Below are 21654 nucleotides of genomic sequence, written 5' to 3'. Positions count from 1 at the left end.
GAGCTGCCATCATTCTCCCTCTTTCTCATTATCATACAGAGCTTGCTATAGAGGCCTTTCCTTAGGCCAATCAGAGGGCTTGATTAATTGCCTTTCTCCAGACCAACCCTAATAACATGATGTAACCATTGTCCTATCTGGACCCTGTCTACTATCTGTAATGCTGTCACTACCTGTGACCTTGTGATGTTAATAAAAGGACAGTCTCCTGGTGGCAGAGAGGCAGAACGGCAGAACGATCCAGATGACTTCTCATTCTGCTTCCTTGCTGAGTCGCCCACCAGGAGTACTGCTGGCAGACATCCATCTGTATGTGTGGCTGACTTCTTTAATTTATTGCTAAGAGACTCTTTGCTATCCTATTGCCTACCATGTGGTGATCACCACAAAGCCCATCAGCCTGCTCATTGCCTGAACCCCAACAAAAACCTGCTGTTGTACTGGGTTCTCCTAAAAAAAGAGACACATTTTAGCATATACAGTACCATGAGGCATGTGCATGTGCAGAGCACTGGGCTAGGCAAGCGGGTTTTTCTGCTTCTCTGCCAGAAGTCCATTTATTTTGGGGTGGATGTGGAATAGAATAATTGAAATTGATTCCACCTATGTGAACACCTCATCCCCCCCTTTTAAATTCCTGCTATCTGATACAATGCTATATCATATATCAGGATTTAATACATGCACGCACGCACGCACGCACGCACGCACACACACACACACACACACACACACACACACACACACACACACACACACACACACTGGTAAAGGTGGCAAAGATCAGGCCTGACATTGGCAGGGTTCCACTAATGTCTGGTGCAGCAGCGAGCTCTGATATTTGAGTAGCATCTGCATGCCAGCTAGTTGAAGGCCTTTCACCATCCAGCCTGCTGTGCTCAACCACTTCCTGCCTCTGGACCCTTTACTGCCCGGACATGCAGATGTGCATTCAGCTCTGCTCTCGACCTGGCCAATCAATTCTGCTGACTGGCGTTCCTTGACGAATCTGCAACTCCCGACACACCTTGCACACCAGCCCCTAAAGCAGCAAAACAGGACAAAAGATTATCAGCATGGGCTTTCAGTTTAGCACACTTGTGTGCTTTGGACTCCCTTGCTGAGCGCCTAGGTGAATTGTTCTTAGCCCCCTTGCATGCTTGGCTAGCCTTCTGCTGCTCCAATGCTGCTATTTTAGCCTGTATTTCCGCCCACACAGACCACCCCTCCTCGTGTGATCATGATGATACAACTGGAGGGGACGCCCTGGGAGCCCTGTGCTTTGCAGGTTGTTTGTTTGCTTTTGCTATTGCCCTGACCCTTTTCTGGGGCCATGGCTGCTAATAATAGCTCTTACTAAATACTCTACCCGCTAACCAGGCAGCCAACTCTTACTAATGTGCCCCTGTTGTAAAAAAAAAAAACACCCTACATTGTACCTTTATTGTTTGCCTATTTGTTTAGCTATTAATTTATAATAATTTTTTAAATACAAGTCCTCAGGATTAGCTAACCAACAACTGGTAGTTGCTCCAACTATTACTGTTGTTATTATAATCTTATTTAATTTTAATCTGAACTTCTTTCTTTCTTTATTATTTTTGAATATGTGTGTGCATGTGTCTGTAAGTGTGCTGCTTCCAATTAAATTTAAAGAAATCTTACGTGTTAGTATTTTACAAACGAAACTGTGAAATGTATTCGCAAAGGCTTTCATGGCCGAGATCTAATGGTTGTTGTGGGTTTTTCGGGCTCTTTGGCCGTGTTCTGAAGGTTGTTCTTCCTAACGTTTCGCCAGTCTCTGTGGCTGGCATCTTCAGAGGACAGTAGTAGCACTCTGTGCTCTGGTGCAGTTTGTTTGGGAGTTGAGTATTTATAGCTGTGGGATAGCTTTTGTCCTTTTCAGGAGATGGGCGATTATGGTGATCAGTGTGTTTTTGTTGTGGGTGTATTGTTGTGATAAAGAGGAGGGATTATCTGTCATTGTGATTGATGGATGTCTTTTGTGTGTAGTGATCATTGGTCCTAGTGGCTGGGTAGAGTTCGTTGACCTTTTGTAGGCTGTATTTTTCAGTGCTGGGAGCCAATGTTCCTTTTATATCTCCAATTTTCTTGAACATATCTCTGGTTTTTCCCTTTCTATTATTTTCCTCTATTTCTTTCCACTGTTCATTTAAGAAGTGCCTTAAATACAGTATACAGTATTATCTGTATACAGCAGGGTTCTTAAACTCAATTTACCTGGGGGCCGCTGGAGGCAGAGACTGGGTGAGGCTGAGCCGCTTCAGATTTTCCGCCAAGCGGAGCAAGAGCCCAGAGAAGCCACCCAGGAATTTCCTTAGCCCGGCTGGGGCTCCGAGGAGGGGGAGGAGGAGGAGAGGCGCACGAGCTCTCGTCGCTGGCCACGACCCTCTCCGGCTCCTTCTTCACTACTACCATCACCACTACCACCAGGACGAAGAAGCGGAGAAGGGAGGGAGCACTGGCGACCACCTTGCCGGGAGGGGGGAAACATAAAATTTAAAAAAACCGTCACAGAATTTGTCTTGCCAAAGAAGAAAAGCGCCCACTGGTACCCACGAATGCACACACGTGCACACACACACGGAGGTCTGGCAACCTTCCTCTGAGAGTCCCCCTCAAAAAAAGGCAACTCAGCAGCAGCAGCTACCCCCACCACAACAGAGGAGCAAACTTTGTGAGGCAAGCCCAGGCAGCCTCCAGAGCTGAGGCAGCTGAAGCAGGACAAAGAGGAGGAGGAGGAGGAAGCACCGCTGGGCGCTGAGGTGGCCATTGGCCGGGCTGGTGCTGGGGGTGCCGAGAGAGAAAGAGAGCCAGAGAGCCACTTCCCTGGAAGAGGCGGCAGTGGCTGCGGCTGCTGTTGGCAGCTTGGAGGCGCTCTTCGAGGATGGTCCGGGAGCAAGCTCCGCTCTCAAGCATCTCTCGGCAGCGGTTCGGGCACTTGGGGAAAAGGGTCAACAGCATGCCTCGCTTGCCGGCTCTCCCCAAAGACAGTGCCTCTTGCACCCTCCATCCGGAACTGCAGCCGGCAGACAGGCGGGCTGGCTGGCAGGCTGCATTTCCGGATGGAGGGTGGAAGAGGCGCTGTCTTGGGAGAGAGCCAGTGAGCAAGGTGAGTCTCTTTTTGATTTTTGACAGCAGAGGACGCATGTGTGCTTCAGGGGGGCAGGCAGGGCGGGGGCTACAAACTATCATCCGGCGGGCCGCAAATGGCCCGCCGGCCGCATATTTGACACTCCTGCTATACAGTAGTATCTGTGCCATTTTAAAAAACTTTTTAGACTTTCAGAAATATTTTTGAGATACAGGGCTAGGATATTTAGTTAATTATTTATTTATTAGATTTCTGTAGCATGAGTTATGAGTCTTGTGCACCCTGGAAGTGTCAAAGAAATCCTTTAATCCATGGCAAGTTGCTGCTGCTGCTAGAATCAGCTAGCTTTAACTTCTCCGCATGATGGCTCCCAGCAATCCCACCAGTAACATGGCCAGTCAAGGTGTAGGCTCTCCTGTAGTTTACAGTGGGAAATGGATACTGTCCATGTAACATTTTGTGTTTCTTGCTCTGAACCCCTGCCTGCACCATCAGGCCAGATGCAACCGATGCATGTGTGCACATAGGTTACACATTGGGGCAAGATTTCATGTTTTTAGCTTTTGTTCTTTCAAGAGTTCTTTTGAGGTAAGACAACTGCAACTCACGGTGCCCTAAGGAGCATGTTCAACCAGCACACAACTGTTGCATTATATCAGCTGGGAAATTCAGGAGGATTCAGTGGGTAATTACATGCTCCTGGCTCCAACAGCTTCAGTTACAGGATTACATCTCCCCGGGTGCCCCAACCATCATGGTCATTTGCAATATAATCCTCCTCCAGCAAGAAAAATTTGGATGTCACTAGGATCTCACAACATTTTGTGTTTAATACTCCTGTTATTCTGGAGATTTGGCTGTTTCAGTTAGTTACAGCACTACAGCTCCCATAATCTGCAAGTTATAGTCATATAACACATCTAAAAGGCCAGTAGTATCTGTGTAAAAATTTCTGTGTTTCTAGATTATTTTGTTCCTGAGATCTTCCAGGACAAACTAATATATACACAGACCTTCTATTACGTTTATACGATTGTTTGAAATCACTTTTCAAATCTGAGATTGGCAGCAAGCCTCTGCTTTAATAAGCTTCTGTCTGTTTATCCTTTCTGGAAGCACACATTTCAGCTTCTAGAAGTCTGTGAAAAATAATAAAATAACTGGCATTTTTCTGTTGAATCATTCTTCGCCATTTTTCTGTGGCCCATTGCTTTCTATTCAATTCTTTAAAAAAAACCCAACCCTCTGATTATGAATGTGGGACATTGTGTTCTGTATCTATGATTCAAAACACTAATAATTGCTTTGATATTGCTGCAGAGTATGATCCTTCTGTTGCCCGCAGGAAAAAGGACACCAAACTTTACAAAGCAAAGGGCAGCCTGAATGTTAATGATACCCGTGCCAGCAGTCAAGATAGTCTATAGGATACCTTCTTGGGCTCACCACCATTCACAGACAGACACTAAGTAGAGGAAAATCTGAGAACCTGACTCCTCTTTTCATCACTTAACCACTTCTCATTCAAACACAAAACAATTATCAGGGTTGTTTTTCAAAATGTTCTGTGTTTAGGACACTGTAGGCTTTGGAAATTTTATTCAGGTACAATACTGAAAGAAATTTGACTGCCTTGACTAATATTTGATACAGCCTAAGACTAGAGATGGGGAGGAAGCACCAAAATGGCACTTCATCAACCAGTGAATTGCCCCCCCCCCAGTGACCCGACAAATAGCAAATCAGTTTGTCATTGAGTGGGGCTTTTTTTTGGCTTTTCCTCTTCTTGCTATGCCCCATGGGGCATAGCAAGAGGAGGGAAAGCAGCAATCAAAGATATCCTGCAGCCATGGGCTGGGGGGGGGAGTCCCTTTGATCCCTCTTTGATCCCTTCCCTCCTCTTCGTATGCTTGAACGGGCATAGGAAGAGGAGGAAAGGGGAGCCAAGCCATCCCCCAGTCCCGGGGGTGAGAGTCCCTTGAGGCAGGCTTTAGCAAGCCACCCAAAGGAAAAACCCCTCTCTGCTTATGCCCCCAAGGAACAGCTGATCCGCGGGGGCATAAGCAGATAGGGAACAAAGGGACTAATATAAAAAGGTTATATTCATTGCTTTGTATTAATTGGAGTCTCAAGAATATGAAGCAACAAATATCTGACAAATTAGGGATATTTAATGGATATCCTGATTTGTTTTTATATTCGTCCCCATATCTAATTAAGACCTTTGTCAGTGGGGGAAGAAAGTGTTTGGGGTTGGACTTCATTAGTAACTTCAGGGAATTTTGAAACAGAAGAAGGAATTTTGGAAAACCTGTCAACACAGCGACATCGACTACATGTTGTCTGTCCTTTTATTTTATTGAGCTCTGAAAAGAATAATTATTGCAATCTCAGTGACAGTTAAAATATACTTTCTGTCTCATTTATATTTCTGTCCTTCTACAATGAAGGGATGAGATGCTCAGTTTGTTAATAAAAGAATAATTTTCTGTCAGTTACTTACTTCAGACTTTAACGTATCTCAGTCTAGCCCATGTAATGTTGGCAAGAACCAGCTGTGATATACATTTGTTGTTAATTGTGTGGGCCTATATAGCCTTCTACAGCCAACCTGTTGCTCCTCAGATGGGCTGGATTAGAGTTACCACTATTTCCAGCCAGTATTGCCATTGGCAACTGAATGGAGATGAAGTTGGGAACTGTCATATCTAGAAAATAACTTAGAAAAAGTACTTTTTTCAGCATCAATTCCCAACTTTCCCCAACCAGCATGGCTAGTGGTCAAGTTGGGTGAAGAGGTTCTAGAAATTGTAGTACAAAAAATAACATTTCCAAGTTCTGATCTAGATGGTATCAGACTCTGGGGAAGGTGAAGCTAACGAGGAGATACACAAAGGTAGACTGAACTCTTACCCTTTTGAGGACAGCTTCTTCCAGTGTTGTCTCTTAATGAAATGTACAACTATTCAGGGTCCTTTCCTAACTACATCAACAGAAGCAGAAGATGTGACTATTTAGGGACTGATATGAATTTAATGGGAGAAGGCTGGTTCAAACACAGCAACTTTTTGTACATTGTTGACTTTTTCAGCACAAAACAGTTCTTTTTTGAGATCCAGATTTCATTTTGAAGGCTTGATTGGTTGAATCCTGATGACCATATTCTGTTCGTGCAGTTGAACAGTAGCCTGAGCACAGTTTTGTAGCATGCTGTTGTCAGATGGGACAGAAGTTGAGTATTACATTTATTTCTCTGTGCTTTTTTTTTCTTTTTTGTTAGAAAGCAACATCATACAGGCTCAGTCAGGATTTTCATTTAGTGCTTTTTTTGTGAACAAGCAAGAAAGGATTGATTTTGTGCCTCATATTAGTATTCGAGTAAAATGAAATAAATCAGTGGTGATAATTAGGAATTGCATTATGTATAAGCTGTGTCAGGAAAGACACAGTGCTTGTAATGACAGAGAGGCAACTGGGAAATAGAAAACCTAAAATAAAAGCTAGCATTCAATATTGCATTAACATTTCTTGACATGCTTCATCAGTACTGGTTTAATTTATGAAGAAAAATCCAGCTTAGTTCTAGTTGGTACATATACTGAAATTATTTTCAGTCCATTTCATCATTTATTTGGCAATTAAAGATGAAATATTGATTAACAGAGTAGAATGAGAAATTTTTAATAGCTTACATTTACATTGCTTATTAAATATGTATGTATGCACTGTTCTCCTATGAATACATACATGAATACATATGAATACATGATGTGCGTGATACTCATCTCACCTTATCTATGATGCAGTTAACACCTAGGTTAGGTTTGTAAGTCCAAAATATTACATATTAATATCTAATAGACACTTTCCTTGTAAAATCCATCTTGCCACAAATTCTTGGACTTCAATTTCTTCATGCCTGAAAAAGTGCATGGTTTTGATAGATGAAAGCTAGCGGATTGTATAATGATTTTTAGTGGTCTATAAAGATATTGCCTGCTCTTGCATTTGTATATGGAGTAAAAGTAGCATAGACAGATCTGACAACACCTGCACTTTTTGCTATGCATACCTCCAAGAGAAAGCATTACAGCCAGTAATGATTTTTGTCTCCCCAGCGTATAACACTGGATAGTCTTTTGATGTAGGTAGAAAACAGAGAAACTTGGAAAAGTTGCTTTTTGGACTATAACTCCCAGAATCCCCTAATGGGAATGACCACATACTATCTGGGGCTTCTATGAATTATACTTCATAAAAGGGACATTCCAAACTCTGGATCAAGAGCCATCTCAAATGATTTGCAACATGTGGTGGTAATCAATTATAAATAAACAGGTCCTGAAGGTGCTCATTAACGTTCCTCTGTAGCTAATCAGATTCCTCAGGAATTATTTTTCCTTTCTTTTGAAGGAGTAGAAATCCTTACACACAGACTGAATGCACACACACACAGACACACACACACACTTATACATACATGGTGATTATAATTCTGGGATATAAATAAACTTTTTTAAAAATTGTTTTAATGCTGATAAGAGGGATAATAAAAACAATTGTATGCTAACAATGTTGTTTTATGCCAACTCTTCCCATGATTATCAGGGTAGAGAATACACAGAAGTGGTTTACTATTCCATTCTTCTGGGGTATCCTAGGACTGTACAGCTTGCCCAAGGCCACATAGGCTGGCTTGTCTGGGATACACAGTGAGGAACTCCCAACCTCTGGCTCTTCAACCGGTTACCTAACTCACTGAGCTTTCCAACCAGCATAAAAAGGGATATCTGGGCCTTACTGGTGAGTTTAGATGCAAAGGTATAACTTCTCAATGGAAGCTCTTCAACCCATTCTAATGCCAGGGAGTAATAAGGATGAGAACTATGGTGCTGGTGGAGAGATTTGCAGATACTCTAGACTGCCAGAAAGATGAATAAGTGAGTCCTAGATCAAAGGCCTGAACTACCTCTGGAAGCAAAAATGATGAAACTGAGGCTGTCTTACTTTTAATTTGGATACATCATGAGAAGGCAAGATTCACTGGGATAATGCTGGGAAACGTTGAAGACAGAAGAAAAAGAGGACGACCAAATATGAGATGAATTGATTCCCTAAGTGAAACCACAGCTCTTACAAGAGCTGACAGGGCTGTTGAGGACGGGACATTTTGGAGACTGCTGATTCTCAAGGTCACCACAAGTCAGAAGCAATTTGACAGCACATAACAGCAACAGTAGCAATATGTGAGCCCCCAAAACATGGTTTGACAAAGAAGGCTTGTTATAATTGAGGCACAAAGCAGCCCATTTCACCTAGAGAAAATGCACTCTTCATTTTGCATGAGATTGTCATTGTTTCTTTATTGGTTTCAGGTAATTTGTGTCAGTTAACTATCTTATAGCTTTGAAGATCCTATTTAGGATGGGAAAAAACAAGACATACATTTTATTCCACAGACATGATTAAATAAGGAGCTTTTCAAGTCTAGAATTTGTGAGGAGGCAGTGCTGTAAAGCAGAAATCATTTCTTCTGAGTTTTGTTTCCATTATGTTTGTGTTGACCTTTATTTGAGGAAAAGCGAATTGCCAGTAGTGTTTTTCTCTCCTTAGTTTCTAGCTTTTGTTTTGGCTCAAGGGAGAAATCTCTCAGTCTTCTATGTCACTGTTCTGCATGGGGTGCTTGTGTGCCTTAAGATGGTTACGTAATACGTTAATACATACACTCATATACCTATTGTATATATATTCTCTTAGTTGACGTGAACATATATTCATTCTGAACAAAAATGTTAAGCAAGTTCCAGTTAAGCATCTAAAATCATTCCGTCACAATAAGTTTGATTTGCTGTTCTCAATAAATCTTTCCAAAAATTAAGCATGATGTATTCTAACTCAACGATCTTGTACCAAGCTGCTTTATTTCCTATGTGCTAGCAAGCATTTACACTATCAGTCACTGCCCTTTTGTCATCTCTCAGTGTTCTTAAAATCCCAAATAGGCTTCATAAATGCAATAAGTTTGCGGAGAGGATTAGTGTGTCTTTGTCTATAACATCCTCTTTGTTTTTGCGTCTCTAGCAAGCTCCAGGGTAGTGGCCACTGTACTAATGACTATAGTTTTGGAATACATGGGGATATCACCAAAAACTGAACGGGGAAAGAACTGTTGCAGAATTTTGAATTTCTGGTAAAATTCCTTTTTACTATGCAGTTAAAGTACAGAAGAGTAGAGCTTCATGTTCCACAGAGTCTATATGTTTCTCATTAATTGGCACTTAAAGTCTCAGTGATTCTCTCTGAGACATTTGTAGGAGAAATAATAAAAACCATTTCTTTACTTACAGTTTCTTGAAATTATAGACTTGTGTGTGGTGTTTTCTTTACTGCCCACATACTTAGCAACCAACTGAACAGATCAGCAGCAAGCAGAACAACTGCTACCAATTTACTGTGAATCATAAATGTAATAATTCCCATAAGCATAGAAATGTCATTGTGGCGTTCACCCTTTGTGGCACCTACGTGTTGTGCCCTCACAAAGGCTCCCGTTGTGTTTTCCTCTCACTGCCACCAGTGTATTACCTCAATCCACAATATAAATGATGTTTATCAAAACACTTGTCTTGTGAATGCAAACAGAACTTATTTATTGAAGTGAAGCCAATTTAATAATCACAGAAGTTCTTCAGACAAACATTGTGCACAAGCAAATCATTAACAAGTCTCTCAATATATACTTTTCTCTTGCCATATAATTACCACCTTCTCTATTTATCTTAACCAGCTTTATTAGTATCTGTCCCTTCTCTCTCTGACTCTCTTCTCTCTCTCTCTCTCTCTCTCTATCTGTATCTCTCTCTGACTGTCTGATCCCCCCTCCTCCTGCCAAACCTTCATATATCCTCTGACTCCGCACCTCCAATCCTCCCATAGGCTCATGCAAATTAGATCATGACTATGAGTGGCCGGAGTGACGTGGGGCAATCGTCACATACCTCCTCCCCAAGAAAAGTTTGTTTCATGGGGGAAATCTTATAGTTTACCGTTATGAACAATGGAACATACAGGGAACAATACATGCAAAACATCATCATAACAATATGCTTACCAGTTATGTTCTAATTCACATACCATGTTTTACCATATAACACATAATATTTACCATATACAGTACCTATACATACGTTATACTTGTTCTCTCTCTATTACTATGTTTACCAGATCAAACTTATTACTTTAAACATTTAAAACAATCCATACAATTATAAACATTTGCATTACTCACATTAATACAAATCACATTCCCTTTACATTTATACCACTACTCACCATTGTTTCCCATCATTTTCCACTTCTCAGTTTATCCCCATCCAAACTTGGCATTTTAATCATTTTTCATAACTATACACAAACAAAACATTTAATACCACATTACAATTTTTTTTTATCCACCCGGCCTTCGAGGCAAGGTATCAGCCTCCATGCTCTGAGTCCCTTTTACACTGTGGATTTCAAAGCCAAAGTCTTGCAGGTTCCGTGTCCATCTTGCAAGCTTACTGTTAGTGGATTTCACAGTTTGTAGCCACACCAGAGGGAAAGGGTTGGTGCAAAGGATGAACCTCCTTTCCTCTAATGTAGGGTTTCAGTCTTTTCAGCGTCCAAACAATTGACAGGCATGCCCTCATGTTGGAAGGGAAATGTCTCTCACCAGGTCAGAATCTCCTGCTGATCAGAGTCACTGGGTGCCGATTCCCTCTGTGGTCCGTTCAGCATAGCACGGCTCCCAGACTCACACTCAATACATCAATGTATACGATGAACTCCCGGTTGTAGTCTGGCACAACAGAGGCAGATCTTGAAGTCCACACCCTCTTCTGTCAACTGGCAGTCATCGGGCACTCTGACGTCCACTGGATGTCATCCAGTTGCCATTTCCGAGTGAAGCATGCTTTCTTTCCGTCTCGTGGCTTCACTTTTCCAGCTGGGGAAAGGGTAGGCAGTTCCTTCTCCTCCAGAACATCTATGGATGCGTCCTTCTTTGAGAGCTTATTGCTTATGCCTTCCTCCTCACCAACAAATTCACCCACAGGTACTTTCATTGCAAAGTCTTCCCTATGTGGGGGACCACTATCATGGGTTACCTCCAAATTCTCAGGTGAGTTTCTTTTAGGTGCCATCTCTAACACTTGGCTTATGTCAGGTATATTGAGCTTTTCATCTGATTCTATTTCTTTATTCATTGATATGTTAGGTAGGGGTTTGTCTTGCAAGGTTTTAAGGCCTTTTTTCAGCTTCAGAGCTACTAGACTCTCTAGCCCTCCAGTGATGCTGCAACAAATTTATACTGTAGGTTCTGACCCTGCCAAAAGCAATTTACTCCCCTCTATGGTTCTCAGCCTCACCACTTTGTCCTCAGGACAGAATGCTCTTTCCTGGGCCTCATACAAGCCTTTTTCCTTTTCAGAAGTACCTCCCAAGCTTGGCTCTGTTACCTCTAAGAATTTTTCCTCCCTATATTTTACAGGGACGATTAATTGTTTGTGATGCCCATCTCCACTCCTATGAGGGGTTGATAAAACCTCTACTGTATATATATCAGGTTTATATCACCTATAAACCTCTCTGGGTGTTCAGGTGTCAGTGGAATGGGACTCTCATTAGCTTTAGTAATACAGTCATTCAGAGTACTACCTTCCTTCTGCTCATTAATAAAGGAAGCATTACTAGGACTCTCCAACATGACCACCTCAGCCATTTCTGTTATCCCAGGGTTTTCCTCTGAACTGGGACATCGTTCAGAATGTTCAGGAGTCAGTGGAATTTTCTTAATTTGCGCAAAGCATTCACTTAAGGTAGGATCTTCGTTTTGTTGTTCTTGTATGAAAGATGGATTATTAGGGTTTCTCATAGTAACCAGATCAGCTGTTTCACTCTCTTCTCTTATTTCAAGAAGATTTCCATCATTTTCCTCAATGGCTTCAGTTTGCCTTTCCTGAGAGCAAGTTGTCACAAAAACACTCTGTATGTGCTCAGCTAAATTGAGACTTATTAAACACGGGGCAGGAATCTGATCAGATATGGCCACCTTCCAAATTCCTGACCATCCCTTATATCCCATTGGTATTTTTGCTATGGGCAACAACACTATTTCAGAACCATTCCCTTTAAGAGAAATATTTTCATGGTCTAACACAGTGGTTCTTAACCTTTGTTACTCGGATGCTTTTGAACTGCAACTCCCAGAAACCCCAGTCAGGACAGCTGGTGGTGAAGGCTTCTGGGAGTTGCAGTCCAAAACTCCTGAGTAACCCAAGGTTACGAACCAGTGTCTAACACATCTTCCTTAGGGACTATATCAGGGTGACATACTGTAACGTGGGAACAAGAATCTCTTGAGTGCCAGATACTTATTATTATCAACATAAACAGCATCTCCTGAGCTGCATAGAAGATGATTCTGATCACTTTCTATCAGAAAGGACTGGATGACCCTGGCCTCAGGAAGACCTTGGCTCTCTGACCCTTCTGTTACTTGTGTTGCTACAGCAACAGCTTCAAGGGCTTCATTAGTTGTTCCATTATGCTGTCTTCAGCTCTGGCTTTTTCATAGCTAGCTCCTCAGCTTTGGCTTTTTCTCTAATTTCTAATTCCTTGAGCTCTAGTTCCTTAGCTTTCTCTCTCCTTAATCTCTAATTCTTTCAATTTAAATTCTTGTCGTAATTTCCATTTCTCAAAATCTTGGGAGCTTCCTCATGAGTCTCCTCCTGTTCCACTGGAGCTAGAGGGTCTCCATTTCCCTCCACTACCTGAGGTAAACTTTGTGCCTCATGACTTGAGGATCAATTATCTCCATTACTGGCTCTTTAGTTCTTTTGGGTGGCATAAATATGTGTACTTCTTCGATAAGAGCTGGTTTCTATTGCTGAGTTAGTCAGGCCTCTTTTTAAAACACTTTTTTACTGCTGTTTTCTTTTCCCAGTATTTTTATGGGGTACTGTGTAGCTCTCAATCAGCAGCTAAGATGGCTACACTTTTTCTGGCCTCACGCCAGCCATGGTGTTTCCTGGTCTGAGTCAACCTTTTTGCCTCCAGGCACAAAACAAATTCTATTTTCAAGCCTCTGCTTTTTATGTTCCTATCACCTCAGGTCTGTTCTGACCCTGGCTTCTGCTTTTTATCCACAAGTGCTCCCTTAACTCTTGGATTTTAAGCTAGCCCATTGGGTCTGTTCAAATCCTGAGGTAACCACAAAAGGAATTTTTCCTTCAGTCATTCCCCATCTTTAGTCCCCCCAGATCTGGGATCAGAAGCTCCACCACTGAGTTTTTCCACAAAACCTCTAGTCGGTCACCTACTTCCTTCACCACAGACCTCTGAGTAAAAGGTACCCACAACTCAAAACAAAATTCACTTTTAACTCTGGCTTTACTGGATTCTTTTGTATCCCACTGCTGGACACCAATTGTGGTGTTCACCCTTTGTTGTACCTACATGTTGTGCCCTCACAAAGGCTCCCGTTGTGTTTTCCTCTTACTGCCACCAGTGGATTACCTCAATCCACAATATAAATGAAATTTGTCAGAACACTTGTCTTGTGAATGCAAACAGAACTTATTTATTGAAGTGAAACCAATTTAATAATCACAGTAGCTCTTCAGATAAACATTGTACACAAGCAAATCATTAACAGGTGTCTCAATACATACTTTTCTCTTGCCATATAATTACTGTACCACCTTCTCTATCTATCTATTTATCTTAACGAGCTTTATCTCTATTAGTATCTGTTCCTTCACTCTCTGACTAACTTCTTTTTTTTCTCTCTCTCTCTCCCTCTCCCTCTCTCTCTGACTGTCTCAGTCCCCCACTTCCTGCAAAACCTTCATATACCCTCTGACTCTGCCCCTCGAATCCTCTCATAGGCTCATGCAAATTAGATCATGACTATGAGTGGCAGGAGTGACGTGGGGCAATCATCACAGTCATTTTCAGGAAAAACAGCTTTTTTGGTTTTATGGTGGGAGCAAGGTTTGTTGACAGAGTGACTGGTGGAAAGTCAAATATGTAAATTTAGGACCACTGTTCTAGAAAACAATAACAGTAAAACAGTCTTCCCTCCTGGTATATGCAAAATTCAGCATATACAGTACTTAGGGTTGATTCCTCCCGATATGCTCTATACTCAACTAGTTACTGACAACTGTTTGTAGTGCTTCAAAGGCACCTTGAAATAAAGAAAAAAAAAACACCAAACCATGAGAGAAAACATAAGGTTGGGAAAATGGACTTTTGATCTAATCTAGCAAAATATCTATAATCCGATATGCCTTCTGAATTCATTTGCTCAACCCTTTGCCAACCAAATATATTTCTGAACTCAAAGATAATGTCTTAAAAGGGAAGAAGGAATAGTTTTTTTTTACCAAGTTAACCTTATATTGATTTACATAAAATAAAATTTCATTCAAACACATAGTACCTTTCTCCCACATTTGGATAAGAAGGGATAATGGAGAAAACTAAAATATTATTTCCTGCAATCAGTAGAAGACAGACCTAGACATAAACTGTGTCTGGTCAAGGAACCTTTTTGTGCATGTCTCAAAGGTATCAAGTTTGTTGGTATCTCTCTGGGTGTTCATCTCTGATATTCTGTTAGCTAAAGGTACTAGTAATATTAGCACTAGAAATTGGTCCTAATAATAGACTTTTAGATCGAGCAGATAGTTATCTCAAAAGAGACATTTAAAAATGGATAACACAGTTTTAAAGTCCCAATGTAATTATTATAAAGGATTAAGAAGCAGTTCCCCATAAAAACTATGGAGATACAATACCTGGAGAAAAATTTCCCCAGGTTGTGCCTCAATATGCTGGGAAAGACCACCATCAGACTTTAGCTCCTTTAGGATGTTGTTGTCAAGGTCATTTCTGCAACCTTCTGTAGGAGCACTAAGTCTAGAATGCATGCACACTACAAAGTTATAGCACTTTAATACCACTTTAACTGAGACAGTTCTATCCTATGGAATCCTAGGACTTGGAGTACTTAGAATTCTCTGCTACAGTTCAGAGAAGTGTACTACAGCTCGCTAGCAGAGATCTGTAGTATTTTATTGAACTACAAATTACAGGGTTCTTTAAAAGAATCATGATAATTAAAGATGTATCAAACTGATATAACTGTGCAAACTCTTTTTAGACCACCATACAGCACACATATACTTGACAGGGTCCTATATTATGTTGGCTATCCTGGATAGTGTCTACAATAATTCTGACACCAGACTAATCTAATTTGCAGAATTATTGCCACTTAACCTCCATACTATTAACTAGGACTTTCAAAGCTTGAGGATGAGAGACTTACCCTTAAACCAGCAACTTTGACTGCAATGATAGATGCCAAAGCTATCCGTGCAATGGGCTGAGCTGGTCTAAAAACAGAGTCCTTTTGGGCTAATGTAACTTTGTCTACTGAGTGTCTGTTTTCCATATGATTCTGGATATAAATCTGAGTGAATGACAGATGTATACTGGTTTCTAAGCCAACATCTTCCAAGCACACAGCTCTTTATTCTCTGGAGGTGTGAACTGATTTATCCAAAGTCCAGCATAGCAGCTAATTACTACAAATCCTCTGAATGTAATGACTCACAGTATCTGGTCTGTACACTTAGCTGAACTGCACTGAATTTGAAAAATGTTACAATAAGATTTTTCTTAATGGGAAGAGATTCTCTGCCCAGTTGGAGAGTTTGCATGCTTATGAATGTTTGCAGACTTAGTTCTTTTCTGTCTATATACAATGGTGCCTCGCAAGACAATTTTAATTTGTTCCGCGGAAATTGCTGTCTTGCGAAAACATTGTCTTGCGAAACGCAGTTCCCCATAGGAATGCACTGAAATCTATTTAATGCGTTCCAGTGGGGAAATATCAGTCTTGCAAAAATCGTCCGTAGAAAACAACATCTTGCAAAATGCAGTTCCCCATAGGAATGCATTGAAATCTATCATATTGGGGAAAAGAAATCCCCTCACCTACACTGCCTTTAGAAATGCAGTGGGTCTCAGATGGCCTTTCCCCTCTTTCTCTCTCCACCAGCAAAGAAAGAGGGTGAAAGGAGTCAAAGCAGCCCCCTGGCTCCTGATCATGGTGATTCCTTTTGCCCTGATCCTTTGCCACTGGAGAGAAAGAGGGAGAATGCAATACAAGACATCACCAGGACTTGCTGTCTTTGCAATAGGTCCTGATGAGGGAAAAAGAGAGGAAAATGATTCTAGAAAGACCAGGGAAAGCACAAATGCAATCCCCCTTTACCACAAATTATGCAGTTGAATTCCCCACATTTGGGGAAATCACAGGGATCAGCACACCTGAAGTGCAATGGATGAGCCTTACCCTGGGAAAACCACTTTCATGACCATAGTATTTCCCCTGCAAGGTATGAGTTGGAGTGGCCCTTGCACCTCCTACCCCCTTCTGTGCCCTGCCCTCCCAAGACATGGTGATCCCCTGGCTGCACCTTCTGCTCAGAACATGGCTGCACAGCTACTTTCCCGCCAGAGGCCAAGAGAGCTCCTCAGTGTTTTGGGGTGCCATATATGCTAATACCTGTGCACTAGAGGTCCTTGGCTGTTTTCACCATCCTCTATCATTTAAATTTGTAGCCATGGCCCTGCTGGCTTTCCAGGAGGCAGATCCTGGAAAGCCAGCAGCATATACTTTCTCCCCCACTGTTTTGGGCTAAAAAAGTGGTTCTTATATAATTAATGTGTTCCAATGGGGGGGGGGGAACCATCTTGTGAAGCATCAGTTGAAAAAAACCTGTCTTGTGAAGCACAGACCAAAACATCATCTTGTGAAAATCGTCCATAGAAAACATAATCTTGCAAAGTGCCACAGCGATCACAAAAACCCATTGTTTTGCAGATTGATCGTCCCACGAGGCAATCGTCTTGCGAGGCACCACTGTATATGTATTGGTCAAATCAGTGGTATGGATAATAATGCCCCTGCTTTCTATGGATTCCTGAATCTCCAGACAGTCAACCGGACTGCCAACAGTTCCAACAAACTAGTGCTTCCCAACCTTGGTTCTCCAGATGTTCTTGGATGGCAGCTCCCAGAAATCCTGGTCAGCATAGCTAGTGTGGGGGCACAAGAGTCTAAAATTACTTAATTGGAGCATTGCCTTACTCTTTCTTCAGCTCCTTAGCATCCAACATGACCAAGACGCAAAGTGCACTCCTCAGAGGACAGCAATGTCTGGTGGTAGATACCATCAAAATGCTTTTTTTCCCCTCATTTGATTTGAGTATACGTAATTAGGGGTGGAACTGCTGATCTCTTGAGTCTTGAGTTTCTATGCTTATGGGGATTATTACATTTATCATTCACAGTAAATTGCTGGGCAGTGGGAATGGGAGAAATACTGAGTACCCAAAGGTCAAGTTAATGGTGAGTGGATTCAATACATGGTGGAATATCATTTGCGGAAGACATAAGCACTGAGGGAAAGTAGATTATTAGTAATTTTTCTGGAAACCCCATGGCCTCCCTGTACCTCTTCTGTTTTTATCCACGAGACATGTAGCATTGGTTGAGAACCATTGTCATAGGGCCACTAGTCCTTTTGCTTCTGGGCCAAAAAAAAAAAAAAAAGTGAGAAAGGATTCCTCATACATTCAGTCAAGGTTCAGTAGTGCCCGGAAGCGCTCTTTGCCAATGTTTCTCTGACCGAGAGGAGGAGCTTTCCGGAAAGTAAATGCTGCCCTACTTTAGCAAAGTAGAGAAAAGAAATATGTACCTAGGGTATATTTTATTTTTTCGTCCCCTTTTCATCAATGCCTGATGGCTTCTGCAAGTCACCAAAGATCTCAGCACATGTGATAAACCCTTGTTAATATGATCTTCCATTCTCAAAGGAAGCATCTTTCCTCTGAGGGGTGATGAAATGTATCTGTGGGCAGAGAACACGAATGGTAACATTTTGAATTGTTGTAGACAGACTTGGAGTCGGCTCTGTTATTCTGCAGGAACTGAAAGGGTCATTGAAGAGATAAACTGCTAATTTTTGTTATTGTTGTTTTGTGATGGTTTTTTTAAGTGGACGAATTATCAAAGAGGCATATTTTGAGAGTGCCTGAAGGGTATTTGAAAAACACGCTCAGTTGAAATGTACATCTTCTAATAATACAATTGACAAAGCTGCCCAGTTAAGTAATGGCTTATTTTTGTAAATTTTTGTGTTGAATGTCTTTGACTGAGGGAACTGAAAGTTTTCATGACGTTGCCTCCTCTCCTGTTCAGCTTTTGTTTGTTTGCAACACAATCACTCTCTTGAATGTTGAGGTAGTGAATGGAATATTTCTCTGCATTTTCGGAACATACCAGCTTCACATGATGCTTTTGTTAAAGAACGGGGATGCAAAATGCATTATAAATAATGTGTATGTATTTCCAAACTAGAATAGTGGAATAAAGTGTTTGTAGATGTGCCTGAGATGCAATTGTGTATTTAAATTTCACAGTTCAGTTTCCCATACCTGCTTCTCAATTTTCAAGGTAAGAAGAAAAGATGCAAAATACACTGTATTGTTATTCTTCTCAAGTACTGAAATATCATAATGGAATATGGGTTCCCCCCCTTTTTTTACACTAGAGTTGTACATTTCACATTTCAACACTTGCTACATTTCCTCAGTTTCTGAGGAAAACAGGAACATTTCTAAGAGGTTTTCAGAGGTCACAATGAAATTTGTGCCTTCATAACATCACTTTCTGGTTAAAGGCTGAACATCAAATTTTATTGTGGGGATGGGGAGAAGGAAGGAAAGATGCAAAATTAACTCTTACATAATATTTGTAAAGAGGAATTTCAAGCACTTTAATGTGGCTACTTCTATTTCTTGTTTTCTGCTACATCTGAAGAGGGTGAGGGAAATTATCTAAACATTTCACAAAACCCTTATAACCCTGTTGAGTAAATAAGGATAAAGTGCACACAAGTGATAACTTTCTAACTAGCTGGAGGTAGTCCTCATAAATGCCATCTTTTGAGGGGCAGCAGTACCTCTGTCCTGGTCACCCTTACCCATTGCAGCTTTATGCAGTCTCTCGCTTTGCAGATTTCTGTAATACTTTAGTCAAAACCTAGAGGAAACACCAAACTGATGCTCAACATGACCAGCACTCCTGCATCACAAGGTGTACGTGCATGTGTGTGTGTGTGAGTGTGTGTGTGTGTGTGTGTGTACAAAGTTACCTACTGTATTGGATAGTGCTCCTGGCAAATAGTACATCCCCAACCACATATGTTAGTACTGCTGCGGTAATGTTTGTAGAGTGCTGAACTTTTTTTTTTTAAGAGATGGATGCTTCTTCATATGAGGATAAAAATGAAACATTGCAAGGCTACTGCTCCTCTTAGCCAGGGGCCTCTAATGCTCTCTTGTTAAAAAAAGGTTTCTCTTGGTAGTAAATTGACTTGACAAGAAGCTGCTTGCCATCAAGTCTAGTTAATTTCACATTCCATTGATTTTGTCTAGGACAGAGGGAAGTGACTACAATTAGGAATTAAGATGAGGATGAATATACTCTCCACCATTTACAAGTGGTAGAGGGGAACCGATGCCACAGTAAAGTTAAGAGGAAATGTGTTCCTGATGTTCTTCAAAAGTAAAATTGGAAATGCAGAGCTAATGACTGAGGAAAAACAGTGTTGGAGACTAGCATTTATGATTTGCAAATGACTGTGAATTTGAAAGTATATCTCTTATATCTGAAAACCTGCCTTGCCTGTACTGTTCCACATGGAAGGTGTAGAACAATCAGCATGTTTTCGGTATAGGCCTATTGCAATGTGTACAAATCTTACTAAATTACTTGTTCTTAATGAGACGGATGAGATTTCTCACTTCCAGAATGGTGATAATAGTGAGAACTTCCTTTTGGCAAGGTTTCTACAAGATAATTCTGTCTTAACTTGTGAAGGGAGAAAACATACAAATGCAGCAAGCAAAGAAAAACTGGCTGGAAACAAATAACTCACCTCCTGCTCCTTGTTTTTAACACTCTGTGCAGTAAGGCAGGAGCTATTTCAGATTGCTTGATTGTGAATAAGAATTAGAAGAAGCAGGTGGGTTGTTTATTGTTTATATACTGTATTTCTCTTTACATAAGGCACTCAAGACTGTTTACAACATTTTAAACAGCATATAAAACACAATAAAACATTAAAATTGTTTACCAGACAAAAATTAGAACCTATTAAAACTTCATGAAATATTAGTTACAAAAATATTACAGTATGAGGTTCTTGTGGAGGGAGGTTTCATGTTCTCCATTTGATGACAACTACCCACTACTCCATAAAATATCCAAATGCAAATACCAAACACTTGGTTTGAAAAGGTATTTCTCCTCCTGCTGATAAAAAGACAGCAAGGAGGTGCCAAATGAACCTCCTAAGGAAGGGTATTCCATAATCTGGGGGCAGCCACTGAAAAAGTCCTCTCTTGTCTCCTCACCAGGTGAGCCTGTGAAGGTGGTAGTTCCAAGAGGAAGGCCTCCCTGGTGATATTTATGGGTCTCCTATGGGGAGTTAGTCTTTCAAACAGCCTGGACCCATGCTGTATGGAACTCAATAGGTGAAAAACAGCACTTTGAATTGGAACCAGAAACAAACCAGGAGCCAATGTATTTGTTGCAACAGGGGAGTTATGTCCTCCCTGGATCTAGCAAGAATTAGGAGCTTTTCCAGCCTTAATGGTTTATATGTATAAATTACCAGATTATGGAGTCATTTGGTGTCACACTAAAATGTTATGATGTTTTTCTTGTGTGAAAAGAAAGAAATTGCATGATGCCATTGTTTTGCCAATATAAAAATGGAGATCCATTCTGTAATCTATGTTGAATTTGGCTTCTTATTCAAATCCATTCTTATGAACATTTAGACACTTTGCTGTTAATCCTGACTATAATAACTTTTGTGCTGATGAGCACATCTGAGCCAAAGGGGTTTAAAGACCATTTGAAATTGTAGCCCAGCTGTGGTTGCAATCATGCAGCAGGATTTTTACTCTCTTCTTGTGGAGATAAGTAGCAAGTCCTCCATTCGCTCTGTCCAGTACCTGATGGAATTGCAAACCTGATGGAAAAGCAGGATTCCTGAACATATATGGAGTGTTGTCCATGTACTTGTATGTTCAAAGGCAAGATAATTGCATTCATCCCACAAAATATATGGCAGGGAGTGCCTGCTGTCTCTGGCTATATGTACATTTATTATTTCCAGACGTTGAGGTCAGATATGCAGACAGGACATAACATACAGTATTAATTCTGATGTATGATGATCATTTGCAGGGTTTTCTAGGGAGAGAATATTCAGAAGTAGTTTACCATTGCCTTCTTCTGTGGGCAGCTCTGGGATTGTACAGCTTGCCCAAGGCCACACAGGCTGGCTCTTATCCCAGGAGGCAGAGTGGGGGGGTCAAACTCCCAAGCTCTAGCTCCACAGCCAGATATG

The 21654-nt window shown here is 41.2% G+C and overlaps 1 protein-coding gene and 1 non-coding gene across 4 annotated transcripts in view; one reads left to right on the top strand and one right to left on the bottom strand.

Moving 5' to 3' along the window:
* Positions 1–21654, top strand: part of GALNT13 (polypeptide N-acetylgalactosaminyltransferase 13) — a 249949-nt gene that overhangs the window by 74252 nt on the left and 154043 nt on the right. The gene's annotated exons all lie outside the window — the stretch shown is intronic.
* LOC140703312 (U1 spliceosomal RNA) lies at positions 16408–16571 on the bottom strand. The gene has a single exon (XR_012082751.2). It is a non-coding gene; the product is annotated as a U1 spliceosomal RNA (small nuclear RNA).

This window comes from Pogona vitticeps, chromosome 1 (genome assembly GCF_051106095.1).
Source record: "Pogona vitticeps strain Pit_001003342236 chromosome 1, PviZW2.1, whole genome shotgun sequence".
NCBI classification, from domain to species: domain Eukaryota; kingdom Metazoa; phylum Chordata; class Lepidosauria; order Squamata; family Agamidae; genus Pogona; species Pogona vitticeps.
This window is presented reverse-complemented; position numbering and strand designations above follow the sequence as displayed.